This window comes from Carcharhinus amblyrhynchos, chromosome 3, assembly GCF_965287045.1.
Source record: "Carcharhinus amblyrhynchos chromosome 3, sCarAmb.v2.hapA, whole genome shotgun sequence".
NCBI classification, from domain to species: Eukaryota; Metazoa; Chordata; class Chondrichthyes; order Carcharhiniformes; family Carcharhinidae; genus Carcharhinus; species Carcharhinus amblyrhynchos.
The window spans coordinates 87946388-87964090 of record NC_137326.1 but is presented as its reverse complement, the minus strand read 5'-3'; the positions used below and the strand labels follow the sequence as shown (position 1 = coordinate 87964090).

The 17703-nt window shown below is 42.6% G+C and overlaps 1 protein-coding gene across 1 annotated transcript in view; it reads right to left on the bottom strand.

The window, feature by feature from the left end:
• The window catches only part of si (sucrase-isomaltase), a 237232-nt gene extending 220859 nt beyond the window's left edge, over nt 1–16373 (bottom strand). The window contains exon 1 of the mRNA XM_080185474.1: nt 16173–16373. The gene's annotated coding sequence lies outside the window, so the exon portion shown is untranslated. The remainder of the gene's footprint in view (nt 1–16172) is intronic.
• Nucleotides 16374–17703: the final 1330 nt, after the last annotated feature.

The following is a 17703-nucleotide window of genomic DNA, read 5'->3' as shown; positions in this document are numbered from 1 at the left end:
GGGTGGGGTTTTCTGATCCCATCAATGTCTCTGGCATTCTGTGTGGCTCGCCTGTCCTGACGCTGGGGAACCCACTGCAGAGAGCTCACCTTCGGGAGAACTAGGAGATCCCACTGGCAGGAAGGGCTGGAAAATCCTGCCCCGTGTTTTCTCTGTCAATGTGAAACTTTCTACTGTCAATCCACAGAGACAATCCTAAAATCCTGGAATTTTAGAAGATCACAACCAGTGTATTCATTATTTCTGCAGCCATCTCTTTTAGATCCATTGGATGTGAGGCATCAAGTTGTGGCGATTTGACCACTTCATTAATCACTACAATCATTTCATAGATCATAGATCATAGAATCCTACAGTGCAGAAGGAGGCCATTCAGCCCATCCAGTCTGCACTGACCACAATCCCACCCAGACCCTATCCCCATAACCCTATGCATTTATCTTAGCCAGTCCCCCTGACACTAAGGAGCAATTTAACATGGTCAATCCACCTAACCTGCACATCTTTTTGAACTGAGAGAGGAAACGGAGCACCCGGAGGAAATCCATGCAGACACAGAGAGAATGTGCAAACTCCACACAGACAGTGACCCAAACTAGGATTTGAACACTGGACCCTGGCACTTGTCAGGCAGCATTGCTAACGACTATGTCACTGTGCCTCTCCCTTGCTTTACCAATATTAATTACTTTAAATTCTTTAATGCTATAGCGTTACAGTTGTGAGGTTTATAAGGTTATGTATAGGATTTACCAGCTGGACTTGCCCTAAAATTGGAAAATCCCACCTGAGATCAATGGACCTTTGCATGATCTGTGCCTCACACACTAAAATCCCGTGGGGAATGGGACAGGGAATCCCCCCTGCATCTGTCAGTTTATAACATTATGATAATTGGGATTGCAACTTTAAATGTAAGGTAGATGGAGGGGCTCCCATGCTGGAATCTGCCTGATAGCAAGCCAAGTGGTTAGAGGTCAAAAAGATTCAAGATTGTTTTATTCAGAGAAGGTGCAAGGTCTTACACTTGAAGATAATGACAGCAATTTTGAAGCATTAATACTTAGATACAAAACAAATTTGTTTCCTGTTGCCATGGGAACAGCACAGAGGATGTGTTTTGAAGTTCATATACAGGCTTCCCTATAAACCAGGAGTATAACAAACAGAGTTATAGGTTTGCCTTGAGTGCTCTGCAGCCATCTGAGAGGTAGAGAGAAAAAATATAAAAGCAGCCAGGCCTGCAGCTTAAGTAGAGAAAACGTTGACTTGATTGTTCACCATTTAGAACATGAGTAGGAGTTCACATTCAAACTGAAGACGGTGATCATGAGGAGTTTAAGGATGCTAGCAAATGTTTGTGGCTGGAGTTAGAGGGAAAATTTACAACACTCACAGTGATAAAAAAAAAGTCTAGGTTTGGAATTCCCGGCTGGGAAAGGGAAGAGGAAGCAACTCATTTGAAGCTGTGTGATGAGTACAAAGCAGCTCCTTATGTGTTTACATTATATTTTACCTACAAAACTGTCTTTAGCAAAGAGTGTTTTTAGTTATTTGGTCCTGTGAAACTATTATAATGTGAAACCTTGACATATGAGCTGTTAACCGGGAGTTTGAATACCTCCTTCAAAGTTACCTATCTCTATGGAGATTGGGGGAAGGGTTCCAATGCTCAGGGGAAAGCGGGAATGTGAATGCTTGCTCCAATTGGCGGGGTGGTGAATTTCAGCTGTGATAGGGGCTGAGAGGAGGGGAGGGGGGAGGCAGGGGAGCTCCTAGGACCTTTGTGTTGGGGAGACATTTATTCATGTTCTGATTGGGGTGCCCTTTAAACATGGCGCTCAGATCACGGTGTAGCCTGGATATCCTGGAGTGTTTTGTCCCCAACCCCATGAATGATGTCGTGAAATACTTTGTGACAGAATGTGTTAGCATGGCCAATGCATCTAACCATAAGGTCTGTAGTAAGATCCGGCGAGAAAATTGTCTCATTTTGCTGGAAGCCATTTTTCACTGCAGAACCACCACTGCAAAATTCTGGGAAGATTTTGTCCTTTTTTTGTCATCTGCAAACTCACTGATCATATCTATTCACATCTAAATCAGTAATGTACATTACAATCAGCAAGGGACCCAGCACCCACCCCTGCAGTACAGCATGAGACACAGGTAGTTTCTTGCCAGTTTACAATCATATTCCATTTTATTCCTCCTCAACTTTCGTGACATTTTGCTGGTCTCCAAAACGCTCTCATTCTTCAGGTTTACAATTCTCCTTAAATTTAATTTGATACTACTCATACCCTTTTTAATTTAGTATGGATAGATCACTTTTTTGCCTTAGTAAAGAGACTAAATGATTAAAATAAAACTGGAACTTAAATGATAGGCATCAGGCAAAATGAAAGCAAAGTACTCCAAATGCTGAAGAATCTGAAATAAAAACAGCAAAAGCTGGAAATACTGGGTAGGTTTGTGAGCAGCTGTGGTGAGAGAAACAGGGTTTTGGATCAATGGCCTTTCATTGCAATAGAGAAAAAATTTGCCTTACATTTTTAAAGAAGATAAATGGACAAGGATGAAGAGAAGGAGGAAAGCAAATGCGAAAGCCAGGCAAATATGAGAAAGTACAAGTTAAAACAACGGAGGACAATACAGGACAGCAAAAATGAGAAAGTGGCAGCAGTTAGCACAGAAAGAAATGAACTGATAATATGAAGAGGAATATAATGGTTAAAGGAGGGTAATATTAGTCACGATTGAAGGAAAGTTTTATATTCGGAAGGTTGAAGAAATGGCAACAGTGTTATTAAAAGGTGCTAAGCTTCAAATTTCACAATTGTTTACAGAAATGGTTATTTGAGGAAGCTGCAAAAAAAACTTCATGATAAGTGTCAAAAGGTAATCGTTTGCAAAAGTAATCAGTGATTAATGGCCAACATATATGCTGCAAAATATGGAAATTCCAGACTGATTTAATCCTTATTTAGTCTAAATCAGAAACAGATTTATTATTGCTAAATCATAGAGGTAATGACATAAAAGGGCAAATAGCACTATCCAATGCAATTTAATTGGTAAAGAAGGAAGTGAGCGTCACATCGGTTTCAAACATTGGATGGAATTTTATGAGATTTTTTTCCAAGTGTCCAGCTAATGTGAAAACGGGAGAGTTGCTGATCCATTTCTTGCGCCAGTTTTCACATCCACTCAGTCTTTGATAATATGGGCTAGGCCACTTCTGGCTGCCAGAGGCAGTGGGCAGGGCCTAATTCACCAGATATCCTGCAGCTCAGATCGGAGCCACAAACTGCACATGTGCAAGGAAAGCAAAAAAAAGAGCTCTGCTGACAGAATCTCACCCCCCCACACCCGTCCAGATACAGCCTCTCCCCTCCGTCAGACTATGGAGATCTTCCGCCAAACATTACTGACCCTCTTCCCCCATCTCACTCAACCCCCCATTCATCCCCACTCTTTTGCACATGGCCCTTTCATCAGCTGCTCTGGCCCCGATGGCTGACTGACATGACTCTTTTTCTCCCCTGTCCCCGATCATCACAGAGGCAGAAATCCACCGCCTCCACCCCATCATCACACCTGCAAATACTGACTTGGTCTCCCTTCCTTGGCAACAAAGCAAACTGCTTTAAACTTGCTGGAATGCTCCAACGGACGTGTAACTCATCCAAACTGCCGGCAGCTGAACTGCCCTAACATGAGAGAGCTCCATTAGAAACCCCAAGGATGGACAGACAGGCAGGCAGTGCAGGAAGAAATGGCCTCCAGGAAGACAATGATTTTCCGATGCTGACCTTGCCCAGTTTCTGGAAGCAGTCGAGGCAAAGTAAACCGTCTTCCCCTCAATAGGATGCCATCCCAGAGGAAGGGATGGAAACACAGCCTGTGATAGCAGCATGTGTTGTGCCAGGGCAAGGGCCAGGAGAACCGGGAAGCAGTGCCGAAAGAAACTGAATGATGTCATCCAGCATCTTCCCCTAAATGACCCCAGATCCCCCCATTCCCAGCACCCTGCATGTTTCCAGCCCTTGACCCCAAGCATCTCCTTTCTCCCACCCAGAGTATCACAACACTTGCCCTCTAAAGTCCACCCCTGATACCCTGCAGGACTTGTGCCACCAAATTTTACTTGGCTCCTTTTGTCCCCACAGGAGAAAAATACCCATAATCATCAGAAGAGTATGAAGACAGGGGGGATCCCCTTTGAGGGGCGGGACTGGACCTTGCGGGAAAGGAGGGGATGTGGACCCTTAGCAACACCATGGTCAGACTGGAGAATAGAAGTGAGCACCTGCCAATCATAGAAGATAGGAGCAGGAAGAGGCCATTTGACCCTTCAAGCCTGCTTTGCCATTCATTCTGATCATGGTGATCTTCCAACTGAGTTGCCTAATCCTGTTTTCTCCCCATAATCTTTGCTCCTATTCACCTCAAGTGCTATATCTAGCCACTTCTTGAATACATTCAATGTTTTGGCATCAACTACTTCCTGCGGTAATGAATTCCACAAGCTCACCACTCTTTGGGTGAAGAAATGTCTCTTCACCTCCAAGCTAAATGTTCTACCCTGAATTCTCAGATTGTCACCCCTGGTTCTGGACTCCCCCACCATCGGAAACATCCCCCCTGCATCTACCCTGTCTAGTCCTGTTAGAATTTTATAAGTCTCTATGAGATTCCCCTTCATTCATCTGAACTCCAGCAAAAACAATCCTAACCTAGTCAATCTGTCCTCATACATCAGTCCCGCCATCCCTGCAATCAGCCTGGTAAATCTTTGCTGCATTCCCTCTAGAGTAGAAAAGGAGACCAAAACTGCACACAATACTCTAGGTGTGGCCTCACCAAGGCCCAATATTATTGCAAGAATACACCCCTGTTTCTGTACTCAAAACCTCTCACAATGAAGGCCAACATACCATTTGCCTTCTTTACTGCCTGCTGCACCTGCATGTTTACCTTCAGTGACTAGTGCATAAGGACACCAGGTCCTGCCGAACACTCACCTCTCCCAATTTATAGCCATTCAGGTAATAATCTGCCTTCTTGTTTTTTGCTTCTAAAGTGAATAACCTCACATTTATCAAAGTGAATAACCTCACACAAAGGGACTTGGGAGTCATTGTTCAAGACTTTCTTAAGGTTAATGTGCAGGTTCAGTCAGCAGTTAGGAAGACAAATGCAATGTTAGCATTCATGTTGAGAGGGCTAAGTACAAGAGCAGGGATGTATCTCTGGAGCTGTATAAGACTCTGGTCAGGCCCCATTTGGAGTATTGTGAGCAGGTTTGGGCCCCATATCTAAGGAAGAATGTGCTGGTCTTGGAAAGGGTCCAGAAGACGTTCACAAGAATGATCCCTGGAATGAAGAGCTTGTTATATGAGGAATGGTTGAGGACCCTGGGTCTGGCTCTGGCGTTGGAGATTAGAAGGATGAGGGAGAATTTCATTGAAACTTACAACATATTCAAGACCTGGATAGAGTAGACGCTAGTTTCCACTAGTAGGAAAGACTGGAATTGGAGGGCACAACCTCAGGCTAAAGGAACAATTCTTTAAAACAGAAATGAGGAGGAATTTCTTCAGCCAGAGAGTGGTGAATCTGTGGAACTCTTCACTGCAGAAGGCTGTGGAGGCCAAGTCATTGAGATGGATAAGACAGAGATGGATAGGTTCTTGGCAATTAAGGGGATCAGGGATTATGGGGAAAACGCAAGAGAACGGGGATGAGAAAAAAAAACAGCCATGATTGAATGGTGAAGCAGACACGATGGGCCGAGTGGCCTAATTCTGCTCCTATGTCTTATGGGCTTATGGCCTACGGTCTCATCCAAATTATATTGCATTTGCCATTGATTTGCCCACTCACCCAACCCATCCAGATAATGCTAAAGAATCCCTGCATCCTTGGAATAGTTCACCCTCCCACCCAACTTGGTATGGTCTGCAAACTTTGAAATATTACATTTTGTTCCCTCATCTAAATCATTAATATATATTGTAAATAGCTGGGGTTCCAGCACCGATCAATGTGGCACCCATTAGTTACTGCCTGCCAACTTGAAAAGGACCCATTATTTCCTACTCTTTGTTTCCTCTCTGCCAACCAGTTTTCTGTTCATCTCAATACACTTCCCCCAATCCCATGTGTTTTAATCGTGCACAATAATCTTTTATGCGAGACTTTGTCAAACGCTTTCTGAAAGTCCAAATATACCACATTGACTGGTTTCCCCTTGTCAACTCTACTAGTTACATTTTCAAAGAATTCCAACAGATTTGTCAAGCATGATTTTCCCCTTCATAAATCCATGCTGACTCTGTCTGATCCTGCCACTGTTTTCTAAATTCTCCACTGCAAAGTCCTTGATAATGGATGAGAATTTTCCCCACTGCTGATGTTAAGCTCACTGATCTATAATTCCCTGTTTTCTCTCTACCTCCCTTTTTGAACATTGGAGTGACATTCTGCTAGTAGACGCTAGTTTCCACTAGTAGGAAAAACTGGAATCGGAGGGCACAACCTCAGGCTAAAGGGACAATCCTTTAAAACTGAGATGAGGAGGAATTTCTTCAGCCAGAGAGTGGTGAATCTGTGGAACTCTTTGCCACAGAGGGCTGTGGAGACTGGGTCATTGAGTGTCTTTAAGACAGAGATGGAGATTTCCTGGAAATCCTGAAATCCTGGAATCCTGGAAAATGAATCCTGGAAAATGACCACGAATACATCCACTATTTCTAGAGCCACTTCCTTAAGAACTCTGGGATGTAAATTAGCAGACCCTGCTGATTTATCCTCTTTCATCAATTTTCCCAGCACCAGCTAAATAGGTCAGTTATTTATTGAAATTTAAATGAGACTCCTGAATTATAAAGAGAAACGCTTATCAATATTACCCACTCAGCTCCAAATTCCCGATACTCTCACTTTGGCTGAAATCTCACTCAGGCTTCAATCTCTTTCCCACTGGCATCCTTCACTTGTTGCTGAAATCTCAATTAAAGTGCATGCAGCCCAGATTCCTCTCCCTGCCTTGCACTTAACCTTGTGTCCTGTGCTAGAGGAAGGGACCCCAATGTGCCTGGGCCATCTGCCACTGCAGGCCCCACTGCTGCTCCCACACATCTTGCCCCTGACAGTTCGAAAGACTCCTGGGAGGAAGCAGATGAAGAGGCCTCCGAGGCCAGCACGAGTTTTACATCAGCTTCCACCTCACAACTCACCATCCCAAAGATTCTCACATCTGTGCGTCAAGTTCGTGGCGAGGTATGTTGGCCTGGTGCTCACCACACATCTGCTGATGTACATCGGGTGGAACAGGGAGGCCTCTGGCATGTGGGAGCTTGCTGGAGATGAGGACTCAGCTGGCCCCAGGCTACATGCTGGACCTCTGAGATTACTTCTCCCTCAGCTGCTGGAGATGCAGCAACAGAGCCAGGAATTCAGGAGTGGCTGACGGCAACACTGGACCAATTGTGAGGCTGTTGGGAGGAATCCCAAAGCTTTCAGATGGACCAGCTGTTGCCTGTATTGTGTGATCCCCAGGCCAACCTTGCAAGGGCGATGACTGCAGTAGAAAACCTGAGGCACTGCCAGTCCCCCCCCCACTCCACCCATGACCCTTCTCTATTGTTTTATGGCCATCCACATTGAAGGAAACTAATTTAGGGACAATTTATTACTGCCAATCAGCCTAATAGCACATCTTTGGGGTGTGGGAGGAAACCGGAGCACCCGGAGAAAACCCACGCAAGCATGGGGAGAATGCGCAAACTCCCACAGACACTGGCCCAAATCCATGTGTCTGCACAGCAATCAGTGAAAACCTGAGGCAGGGGGGTCCTCACTATGAGTGGCAGGTTCCAAGCGATGGACAAGTCACAGCAGGCCATGGCTGAGGGTCTCAATGGGCTTCTCCAGATTCTGCACTCATGGATGAGAGGCTCAAGGACCTGCAGGAGATCCAATAGGATAGTGCTGAAACGCAGTGGGCTATGGCAGCAGCCTTTGAGAACATGGTGCACTCACAGTCAGCTATGGCTTAGGGGCTGCAGAGTGTGGCCCAGTCTCAGAGGGCATTGACAGATGGCCCCCAACTTAACGGGCCATCGCAGAGGGCTCGACCACCACGTGAAGAATGTAGGTGGTTCTCCAGGATTGGCAGAGCAAGGTGATGCCGGAGCTTTTGGAGCTCACTGCAGAAGCACCACCATCCCATGGAATGATCCAGGAAGGAGGGAGGCTTGAGCCCATGCTTGGGCCTTCCACCCTGGAGGCTACAGCTGTGGTATACCTTTTGACTCCCCGCCTTCCTGACACTGGGGCATCTCTGGGGCAGTGGGATGCAGGGTGTCACGGGTAAGTCCCTAGGACTCAGAGAAAGTGCTTAAGACCCGAGGTCAGCTCTCTGATCCGAGTCCATGCTGAGGTTAGACCTTTTGAGTAACAACAGCCCCCCGCCCTTCCCCTCACACCCACACACTTGCAACCCCCTGAACCAAAAGGTTACATAGCTGCCATGAAGCAATCCTTCTAAGCAGCACGGAGCAGTTTGAAAGCAGAGACTTACCTCCTCCCTCACTATCTAAGAATGAACAAAGAACAAAAACAGCCCGGGAAACAGGCCCTTCGGCCCAACGAGCCCGCGCCGCCATTTTAACACTACCAGTCCCCCCTTCCACCCATGATCCTTCTCTATTGTTTTATGGCCATCCACATTGAAGGAAACTAATTTAGGGACAATTTATTACTGCCAATCAGCCTAATAGCACATCTTTGGGGTGTGGGAGGAAACCGGAGCACCCGGAGAAAACCCACGCAAGCACGGGGAGAATGCGCAAACTCCCACAGACACTGGCCCAAATCCATGTGTCTGCACAGCAAACAGTGATAGTCACTGAGCTGTCGTCTTGCCCAGCATCTGGTCCAGTTTAAGCACACACTAATGACATGAAGCACTAGGCCAATCTCGAACAATCAAGCACAGCACAGCACAATCAAACAATCAGGAGGTGATCTGGAACAGAATCTCTGCTCAAGTGCATGATCTGACTTTTATAGATGAGGTGTTTTTCTGACCGATCTGGTTACAGTGAATGAGGTGGTTAAGGTAGGTGAGCTGGGATGATTGGGAGTGAAGCTTGCTAATTACACTGCGATGAATGCAAAAAAATGCAATTTGACGTTTTGCCTGTTTTGGGCAGGCTCCTGATTGTGCCAAAATATTTTCTTCGGTAAAATGGGAATGGGCGCAAAAACGGGCACCATTCATGCTGGTCACATGACATTTGATTTTAGGACATTTTCTCACCACAAAACAGACATGATGAGGTTGTAAAATTCTACCTATTGTTATTTCGGTTTCCTGACCTCAGACACTAATCTGTTTAAAAGACCAAGAGGAATTGCAGCGATTAATTTGGAACATGGAATGAGATTTGTTCTGGTGTATGTTTGGCAGGATTTACATTATGGTTCTTTTATGTACTTAAACGTTTTGCTCAGTAAACTCATCGTGCACTTAAGACACGTTGGAAATTTAAACTTGAGGGAAATGGTATATTTTATTTCACTTATATTGCTCTCATTTGTAACAATACCTTTTTTCCTCTTGGCTGTTGTTTCTTTGAATCTAAAAGTTTCCTCTGTCGCCTGAATCTGAATAGAATCAATTTGCTTCATATTTCTGTGACGTACATCAAATGTGTGCTCCATTTGATCTACTGTTTTAAAGCATTTGGCAATGAATGAAGAATGTCACAGCTCTAATTTGACTTTGTATTGCAGCTTTTCATCAAATTCCCTCAGCAAAATCTGGCTTGCTCCTTCCGTTTGAACTTTTATGCCATCTCCAATGTGCTTTACTTCATTGTCAATGTTTTTAGTTTGAAAATCAAGCTTCCTTTTAAGATCTGTGTTTCAAATTCATCTCACACTTCAGATCATAAGAAGAAAAATGTAAGAGCTAGCTGCTGTTGGAGGGCATGTGTTGTGCTCCTTAAACTATCTGCCTCATTGACAAAATAGGATACTTAGATAAACCACAACTAACACCTAATTTCCCAGTACTGTAATAATTTGAGTGCAAGTCTAAATTGTTTACCAATAATATTCAATTATACAAGCTTGAATACTTCCAAAGCTAATAATTTCTTCATTAGAAATAACCCTCCCAACAACTATGAAGAAAATAGTTATTGACTAATCTGTAGTTTGAAATAAGCGCAATTGTAGTTTTACCACACTAGAGTACTCATTACTGAATGCTCAGATTTTCAAAAGATAAATACTTGATAAGAGCTAGCTGCTGGTACTGAGAGTTCATAATACGGCACTATCATTTAGATTTGACAACATGCCTATATGGGAAAGAAGAAAATTGAATTATATTTCAAAATGTATCTACTTCCTGCCATTTCCAAATACCACGCTGCACCTTAAATTTCAACATGTCAATTTTGGCCCATTTTACATGCACTCATTATAATTACATTGCATGTGAGCTAAACATTAATCCCATCATTAACTGAAAGTGTTAATCTATTAGTAATTTTTGTCTATCATACAATTTTCTTTCAATTTCTTTCCTGTACTGTTTTCTTCATGGTAATATCTGTCTTGTAGTCTGAAAGGAGTTTCATATTCAATTCTTGTCATTTCAAGAATTTTGTCATGTTAACTATAGTTCTACACTTGTGGACTGCTGCTATCAACTCCTTTGTTCTAATTTGCAATAAAAAAACCCTGTATTTGGGTTGCATCTTTAATGTAGAAAAATAAAAGTCCAAGACCCCTCATAAAATTGTGAAATCGAAGAGAATCTCGAGACCTAATCGCATTAATTACTATTCATTCCAGCCCAGTAGTGATGGCTTGAGGCATATGTCGAGTTACGATCAGCTGGAGAACAGACTGAGTGGCCCCAATTAACTTCTGGAAGTCCTGGGAAATGATTTGAGGAAGAAGTTGTACTTGTCATTCCAGATGCCATAACTGTATTTCAGACATCCTTTTAGTGCAGACTCTCCAGATCAGTCACATGCTCTGTGGCCTTGAAGTTTCCTTCATTGTGTTACAGATGGATATAAGGAGCTCTCCTAAATTATCCACACATAGGCTGAATTTAATTCTGCAATGTGTTTCACAAACCCAGAAACAGGTGCTGTAATCAATCTGAATGGATGTGGTCAATTGACCATGATCCCATGACAACTGGCCAATTAACATGATGGAGGCATGGGCCCATCTTATCATGTGATCAGGCAGGGACAATAAAGTGCTGATTTTGGTGTCACCTGACAGAGAAGCAGCTACTGACATGTTTGTAAAAGGCTAACAAATATAGATGCATAATCACTTGTCTGAGCGACAATGGTAAAGCCTTATTGATTCAGCTGCAAGACCCCTCACTCCCACTGGCTCAAAAACAAAAGACAGCAAAAAACCTTCCAGTGGGAGTGCACAAGTTGGTCCCATGTGCTAGAGATGCTTCCCTGATGATTTTCCTCCATGCTGAATGGGAAAGGAGCTAAGTATCCTTCCCTAGGGATATGTGAGATCTTCCCTTGGAAGCCTGGATGGAGATAACATGAGAAGCCAACAGTCACTGGGTCCAGCAAAACTGATTGCTGCAATGCTGCAGACAGGTCATTGCTCTAGTCTGCTCTGCCCAAGGCAACTCTTCAGAGTTAAACCAATAAACTGAATTATACACATAGGAGCAAAATAAAAGTGGCAATCCCCTAAAGGCAACTGCCTGAAGCAAAAACAAATCACAAATGAAACAAGTTTTCCCGATTGAGTGGCAGCAATCACAATCAGCAATCCTCAGTTTCTCAGTGAACACCCACAAGACTTAACCTTTTAGTTCCTCATTGAAGGGCCACATGCTCCTACTCCTCAGCACATGTGGAAGAGACTCCTATTAGGGTACCAGATCAGAAACCCCAAGGTGTGTTTTGAAGCCAGACTAGATTTTCTATTCTGACATTAATGTGAGGGTAAGATGTTTCACTCTAGGCACAATTTTACTAATAAACCAGAGAGCTTTTAGCAAAACAAATTTTATTTAACAACACAGTTTAGCCATAATAAATTAATTAAGTTAACATTTAACAATTGAACAATACATAAACATGGCAAGACAATCCTTAACTGTTAACCTATGAGTTCAACTTCAAGCAATGTTCCCTTATAGACTTAAACCCCTCTTTAAAATTATTTAACAAACACAAGTATACTTATGACTTACGTTATCAGATTTTGAAGCTTTCAGAAAGTCTTTGGAGAGGGAGGAGACAGATATACTGTTTTCCTCGAGCAACAACTACTTGTATTATAAAATGAAATTGAAACAGTATTTCTTACTTGCAAGCTTAGCTCCTCCTATTAACTACATGATTCTGTACACCTAGCCTGAAATCCCAGGAGAACCTAAACAAATAAGAAATCCATTAAGTCTACAAAGAAACACATTCCTAGCTAAAATCAATTGTGAGCTTACATTCTTAGTATCTGCTTCAGACTTATCAGACAAATTGACTCTTGTAAAAAAAACTGCCTCTTAAAGCAACCTCACATTGAACATAAAATATATCGAAGTAGCACAGCATCATCATATGCCACATTGAGACAATGACCTCTTGTTCCCTTTCCTCAAATGATCCAAATCATAATGAAGGTAACTCTAATATGGATGATTTCCATTTGTGAACTTGAGACATTCCCTAAGTTTGACTTTGATTTGATTTGATTTATTATTGTCGCTTGTATTAACATACAGTGAAAAGTATTGATTCTTGTGCTCTATACGGACAAAACATTTGTTATGGTTAAACTGTGTTGTTAAATAAAATTTATTTTGATAAAAGCTCCCTGGTTTGTTAGTAAAATTATGCCTAGAGTGAAACATCTTACCCTCACATTAATGCCAGAATAGAAAATCTAGTCTGGCTTCAAAACACATCTTGGGGTTTCTGATCTTGCATCCTAATAGGAATGTCTTCCATATAAGAAGGAAATGAGGGAGTGCAGAATGTAGTGTTACAGTGATAACTGGATTACAGAGAAAGATCAACTTAATGCAAGGTACGTCCATTCCAAACTCTGACAGCAGCAGGGAAGAAGCTGTTCTTGAGTCGGTTGGTATGTGACCTCAGAATTTTGTATCTTTTTCCCGAAGGAAGAAGGTGGAAGAGAAAATGTCCGGGCTGCGTGGGGTCCTTAATTATGCTGGCTGCTTTGCTGAGGAAGCAGAAAGTGTAGACAGATGGGAGGCTGGTTTGCATGATGGATTGAGCTACATTCACAAACTTTTGTAGATCCTTGTGATCTTGGGCAGAACAGGAGTGACACCAAGCTTGATACAATCAGAAAGAATGCTTTTTATGGTGTATCTGTAAAAGTAGCTGATATGACAAATTTCCTTAGTCTTCTGAGAAAGTAGAGGCATTGGTGGGCTTTCTTAACTATTGTGTCAGCACGGGGAGACCAGGACAGGTTGTTGATGATCTGGACACCTAAAAACTCAAAGCTCTCGACCCTTTCTACTTCGTCCCCATTGATGTAGACAGGGGCATGTTCTCCTTTACGCTTCCTGAAGTCGATGACAATCTCCTTTGTTTTATTGACATTGAGGGAGAGATTATTGCTGTCACACCAGTTCACCACATTCTCTATCTCATTCCTGTGCTTTGTCTCGTCATTGTTTGAGATCCAACCCACTACAGCGGTGTCATCAGCAAACTTGAAAATTGAATTTGATGGGGATTTGGCCACACAGTCATAGGTGTTTAAGGAGTATAGTAGGGGCTGAGAACACAGCCTTGTGGGGCACGGGTGTTCAGGATGATCGTGGAGGAAGTGTTTTTGCCTATCCTTACTGATTGTGGTCTGTGAGTTAGGAAGTTCAGGATCCAGTTGCAGAGGGGGGAGCCGATGCCCAGACCATAGAGTTTGGAGATAAGTTTCATGGGAATAATAGTGTTGAAGGCTGACCTGTAGTCAATAAATAGAGTCCAACATAGGTGTCCTTGTTATCTAGGTGTTCCAGGGTGGAGCGCAGGCAAGGGAAATGGTGTCTGCTGTGGACCTGTTGCAGTAGTAGGCAAACTGTAGTGGGTCCAGGTAGTCCGAGAGGCTGGAATTGATTCGTGCCATGACTAATCTTTTGAAGTACTTCACAATGATGGATGTCAGAGCACTGATAGTCATTAAGGCACGCTGCTTGGTTTTCTTAGGAACCGGAATAATGGTCATCTTCCTTAAGCAGATAGGGACCTCAGATTGTTGTAAAGAGAGTTTGAAGATGTCTGTGAATACCTCCACCAGCTGATCCACGCAGGATCTGAGTGCACGTCCGGGTATCCCATCTGGGCCAATTGCTTTCTGTGGGTTGACCTTCAAGAAAGCTGTTCTAACATCTGCAATAGTGAGCCCAGATACAGGTTCGTCCAGGGCTTCAGGCAACTCCAGTTTTAAGTAGTCAGGTATTTGACAATCTGTTTCCATGTGTGCTTCTCATTAAATTTAAAAGGCACCATTAAACTGTAGGCTAATTGAAATGATTATCTGCACACTGAGCACAACTGGCTTTACACATCATTGTAGCAACAATGGTTTTGATGGTTTTCTACCATTAGCATAGTGTGGACCCCAACATAGTACCATTGGATTTCTGTTCCAACACATCCTATCACAAATCTATTGCCACCCCACCTGCTTCACAAGCCATTTGAGAGGGCCATATTAACCTCTGCCTATGAATACAATTTGCACTGTGCCTTCACATGAGAATAATGCACCTATTCCAGTTTTATGTCTTGGAAATGACTTGAAATCAGATTCCTAGGTTGTTCCTATTCATTTATGTCCAATCCATCATCCATTGAAATGCCCTCTAACTAATTAAATCCTTCTGAGCAAGTGTTTCTGGATTGATGCCCAAATAAGAAAGATGTTTGATGAAGTTGGCAAAGGTGTCAAATTAGATGTGCCAGGCTGAACTTCTAAACATTCAGCATCCACCCAGCAGGGAAACAAATGAAAACTTATTTTATGGAGATTGAATTTTATATATCAGTATTAAGATATCACAGTTCATAATGTATCAGCGATAAATTTGGGCCAGGAGACTAATTATTCAGTGCACTGTAGATTGCGTCTCTCATTAGTAATCTCTTCTTGACATCTCACACCATGACTACCCCATCTCTCACTGCCTTTTTTGTGCATCTCTCTTTTGGAGTTGAAACGCTTGCTCCTTGTGAATACTTATTGGTCTCCCTTTGCCAGTTCTTCCCAAGGCAGTTTGCTGCTGACAGTGTGTAACCTTTTCATTTGCAAGGAGACACATCAAAACAGAAATGATTGACACAAACAATTAATTTTATCCAGATGTCTGCATTTAGACCATCATATTACTACTTTCAACTGCAGACATCATGAATCATCTCTCCTTTGGTCAGGTACCAAGAGATGACACAATGCTGTGGTAGTTGTGTGCAGCTGCTGACATTTGCTGTGCATATTATAGTGCTCATCATTCTATTGTTCTTTCAGGATGTGCATGGGGACTATGGCTTTCACGTATCTTTGTCGAGCTTATGAGCTCATCAAGGTACTTTGTGATTATCCAGTTTTAAATGAGATGGCAAAGATACCCATGACTGTCTCAGCTATCTTGCTCTCCAAAACACCTGGCCACTACTCCATGACTCAGTCTTCAAGGGACGGTGTTTCCTTGACCTAATTTTTGATTGTAAATTATCCACTAATGCTGCTCTCCCTGCTCTTGTTCCTTGAGGCTGCATCTTTTTCAAATGATCTTTGTTGACTCAACTTATTGAGATGTTTCAGGGATTTAGCCTCTTCAACAGCAAAGAACAGAAGTATAAGTAGTATACCATGGATTATTTAATCAACAAGTCAGAGTTTATTGAGGTAGGTGTTGTTTCCTCAAAGTCTAAGGTAGAAAAGCGATAAGAACATAAGAACATACCAAGTATTACCAAGTATTATTACCTACATAGATACAATTAATGCAAAGTCTTTTTGATGGATGCCAATTTCGTATTGGTGAGATAAAACATTCTGGAGTCTGATATTCAGCATCCTTGATAGCCTACCCCACATACAAATATCAGGTACTTCACCTTGTGAAGTTGCTTCGCTGTCAGCTTCCAGAGAGGTTGGTTGTTGTACTGGAGGAGCATCTGAACATGGTTCTATAGTAATCCTTGGTTCTGAGATTTCACAACCTTGGGTGTCTGTCTTTCCGATACTGTCTCCGCAAATTCACTTTTTGCAGTGAGGATTGGATCTGTGTGCACTCTGTCATATTCTCCTGTCTTAAAGTCGCACTGTATAAGAAATCAGCCCTGTATTAGTTAGAATGTTTGCAGGTAACCACTTCTCACTAATAGAGTGCTTTCTTGCCAAAACTCTTCTTCCTCATTTAAAACTCTTCACTTTCAGTGTTTGTTAACCATAAGTAACTTGTGCCTGTTGTTGCTCTATTATTGTTCTCGGGTCAGGTGATGTGAGTAAACAAAATTTAATATTCCGTTTCTTTCTTAGGAATAACATTGCCAGTGAATTTTATGTAGTGGCATAGGCCATGTTCCAGTAGGACATGAGAAAGTTATTTATTCTTGTGAATAATAGACCTTCATCTTTGGATGCATGTCATGTGTCAGTGACTGTACTTGCCTGTCTCCCAATTTGTTGGTGGATGGATAAGAACATAAGAAATAGGAGCAGGAGTAGGCCATCTAGCCCCTCGAGCCTGCCCCGCCATTCAATAAGATTATGGCTGATCTGAAGTGAATCAGTTCCACTTTCCCGTCTTCTCCCCATAACCCTTAATTCCCTTGTCTATCAGAAATCTATCTATCCGTGACTTAAATATATTCAACGAGGTAGCCTCCACCACTTCAATGGGCACAGAATTCCAGAGATTTACCACTCTTTGAGTGAAGAAGTTTCTCCTCAACTCCGTTCTAAACTACCCCCCCCCCCACTTGTTCTGCTATCCTTTCTAAGCGGGAAGAATCTCTCTACCTCTACCCTATCTAGCCCCTTCATTATCTGTAAGTCTCTATAAGATTCCCCCCTCAGCCTTCTAAGCTCTAACAAGTACAGACCCAATCTATTCAATCTCTCTTCATAAGCTAACCCCCTCATCTCTGGTATCAGCCTGGTGAACCTTCTCTGTACTCCCTCCAAGGCCAATATATCCTTTTGCAAATACGGGGACCAAAACAGCTTCTTTGCTAACCTTCTTCATATTGCTATGAATTGTGATATATTTTTGCCCTTGTCTTACTCCATCTATAGAATCTGAATTTCTCAGCAATTATCAGTGATTTATGTGAAAAGTGGCTTCCGAGAATCTGGGTCAGTTCCTCACAGGATGTTCCCCCAGGCTCTTCGGGATGAACAAGGCTTTGTGGGTTTTACATCCTACTATGCTAAACAAAGTGATTTCCTTAAGATCATCTGGTATCCTGTTTGCTCCAAGATAACATTGAAATCTCTCTTCATAAGCATTCCATGTTTTCACATCTGCTTTAAACACAGTCTTTGCATGACATTGCAGTACTAATTCTTAGGTAGTACTTCTTTAACTTTTTCTCCCCTCTTTCTTTTTCTTTTCTAAATTTAATTTATTTTATCTCTTTTGCT